Below are 2809 nucleotides of genomic sequence, written 5' to 3'. Positions count from 1 at the left end.
GGGCGGTCAACGTCTAGAGAGGGGGTGTTGTGACGATTTTTTATTTCATGGTTACTTAAAAGAAAGAGTAAATGGAGGAACAGTCACAAATGCTCTCCTGTCCGTTTCGATCGATGCTCCAGCCACGCAACGATCCCGCAAAGATTTCCGTAGGGCCTTGTTGAGAAAGATAGAGAAGATTTAATCGATTCGTAATCTTATCATTTCATGTAATTTGGGAGCGTCTAATTCGAATTAGAGGGAACACCAACCGTCGTTGTCGAGATATTCGAATTGAGGTTCACATATTGGATCGTTTTTCCCGAGTGGAATGAGAGGGGAACATTCGAAACGTCGGTGTACTTCGAGCAGGGCTCGTACACAACACATGGACACTCACACATACATCACACGCACACCAACTCTCACAAAAACCGTCGTCGAATGTTCTCGAAGGCTCGAGAATATTCGAAACTTGGAATTTTGGAAAATCAGCGACGTCGTACATCGAAAAACTCAGGGGAGTCCCGTCAAGAGGGGCGTCTGATCCTTAGAGAATATAAAAATCATCAGCAGTATCGTAATTCGTAATATGAAAAATCTCTTCTCCTCCCGTCATAAAAATATCCATCGTCGTAATAATCGGGCCAGGGGTTAATTCACATCATAAAGAAACAACTAATTGTTCCCACGAAAATTCGGGGCCCCGTCTAACGCCCCGCGAGCATAATTCATGTCACGCACCTGTCATAGGGCGAACATAGATCGAGAAAAGGGGAGAGAGAAGAGCGGTAACGTACTGCGTGACGGTGATCGATTTAGACAGACTTTCGTGGAGTATCGAGCGGATCGGACGTGTGATCTTGGGAAAATAGTTCATCCATCGTAAGTTCAATCTTTCGTTGTTCATCTCGGTTGGTGGGCTCTAGTTCGTTCCCGTGAATTATCGTGTAATGATTTATCACCCGAAAAAGGGGTAATTTCGCTCGTTTCCGTTATACTTTTTTGTATTCTTCTGTGAGTGAGTGAGAGAGAACGAGGACGTGGATCGAGAGTTCAAACGCGATTCTGGGAGATAGCTCGGCTGAATAACCGATTAACGGGGGTTCAGTATTATATTTTTCTCCCTAATTTTTCATCATCGAATTTTATTTCCGGAATAATTTCTAATCATGAGTAGATCCATGATAGAAAATACGAGCTCGGAATAGATTGTACTGAATGTAGGATCTCGATCGGGTGAGTGTGATAGTGTGCGTTGATTCGTGACTTTTTCTCTTCGTTGTCGTTTCGCGTCGCGATTTCCCGGAACATATTCTCATCGAATGAATTTGATTAAAAGGTCGCTTCCCGAATATTGTAGAAGTACAGTGAAATTAAAGATTGTGTGAAATATTGAAGTATTTGGTGTCATAGTGAATTATTCTCGAAGTTACCCCGCCCTTCCCGCTGAATCAAGCCGGTCAACTATTCAACCTTTTCTAAGTCAAGTCGTATAGCGACTGGCGCCCAAGGAATTAAATCCGAATAAAAAAAATCGACAATAGGAGTGGTTGAATTTTGTGGCGTTCGAAAAATCGGTCACAAATTTGGCGCCCAACGTGGGGCGCCTTCTTCTGACCTTTTGATAAAAATATGAAGTAGACGAGATTTTCAACTATTTCGTTGATCTTTCCATTCTCTTTTTTTTACAATTAATGACGTTCTGGATCGTTATTGTTACAGCGAAACAGGAGGACGACGAAATTGTTTTGCAAATAATTTACGTATTCTAGCAGATATCGAAGCACGACTCGACGAGGGATTATTTGATTCGCGAGACTGGTAATGGTAATTAGAGGGTTTATGCTTCGATCATATTTATTATTTTGCGATAGAATTTTTCGGGAAAATTTGTCTTCAAGAATAAATTCGTTTCAATCGAAATTTCAGATTCTTTTGCAGAAGCCCCAGGATATCTTATAGATCTGATGCACGATAAGAATCCAGCGATACGTAAAGTTTGTGATGCTTGTTTGGATGTGATCGCCGTAAGTTTATTCGAAAGCCCATAATTTGTGTGTACAAAACGACAAAAAGTAATTGAATGTTTTTTTCAGATGTGCGATAAAGACTGGGCTGCTCGTATCAAAGTCGAAAAGTTTCGTTCCTACAATCAACAATGGCTTGAAATGGTCGAATCGATTACAGTTGATAATGTCAGTCATTTTGGTGGTAGACGAGGATGACAGTTTGCCACCTTTTATAAGCGGCGAATAGCTAAGGCATACGATGCTTTTTCCCTCAGGTAAAATCCGGATTTACGATTCGAAACAAAAACAAAATCACGATGTTAATCTTTCTTTTTTCGACTATAGTTTTTGTTTTGTAATACAATAATTGAATGGAAAATTGCAATAATATCGAAGCTTCTATAGACTTCAGAAACGTCTAGAAATCATCATATTCAAAATTACATTTATCACTCTAATTTTCCAATTATTTGATTATAAAAATTCAAAAAAACAGGTAATTCGACAGTTTTCAACACCGACGACGGTGAGTTGAACGTGAAGAATTCATCGGATTCTTCAGAAAATCCCTGTCGCCCGGTCAGTCGGTAAGTGATCAATGAGACCAAATTTGAATGGCAATACTGCTAAGATTACGTGGAAATGACTTGAACTTTTGTTCCACAGATACAGTCGTGACTTGGAATGTCCATGGGTTCTGGCATAGAGGATCTTTATCACAGCTCAAAAGTCAAGTTCACCGAATCTGAAGCATCCCACGTACTGATATGAACTCACCGAGTCACATATTAGTAATGTTGTCCACACTATTACGAATG

General features: G+C 40.2%; 1 long non-coding RNA gene across 1 annotated transcript; it reads left to right on the top strand.

The window, feature by feature from the left end:
• Nucleotides 1–1765: 1765 nt before the first annotated feature.
• On the top strand, nucleotides 1766–2563 carry LOC122406247 (uncharacterized). Its single transcript, XR_006259940.1, has 3 exons — nucleotides 1766–2009; nucleotides 2079–2266; nucleotides 2488–2563. It is a non-coding gene; the product is annotated as an uncharacterized lncRNA (long non-coding RNA).
• The last annotated feature ends 246 nt before the right edge of the window (nucleotides 2564–2809 follow it).

The sequence above is a fragment of the Venturia canescens genome, chromosome 2 (assembly GCF_019457755.1).
Source record: "Venturia canescens isolate UGA chromosome 2, ASM1945775v1, whole genome shotgun sequence".
NCBI lineage: Eukaryota > Metazoa > Arthropoda > Insecta > Hymenoptera > Ichneumonidae > Venturia > Venturia canescens.
The sequence above is the reverse complement of the archived record's forward strand: the minus strand, read 5'-3'. Positions and strand labels throughout refer to the sequence as shown.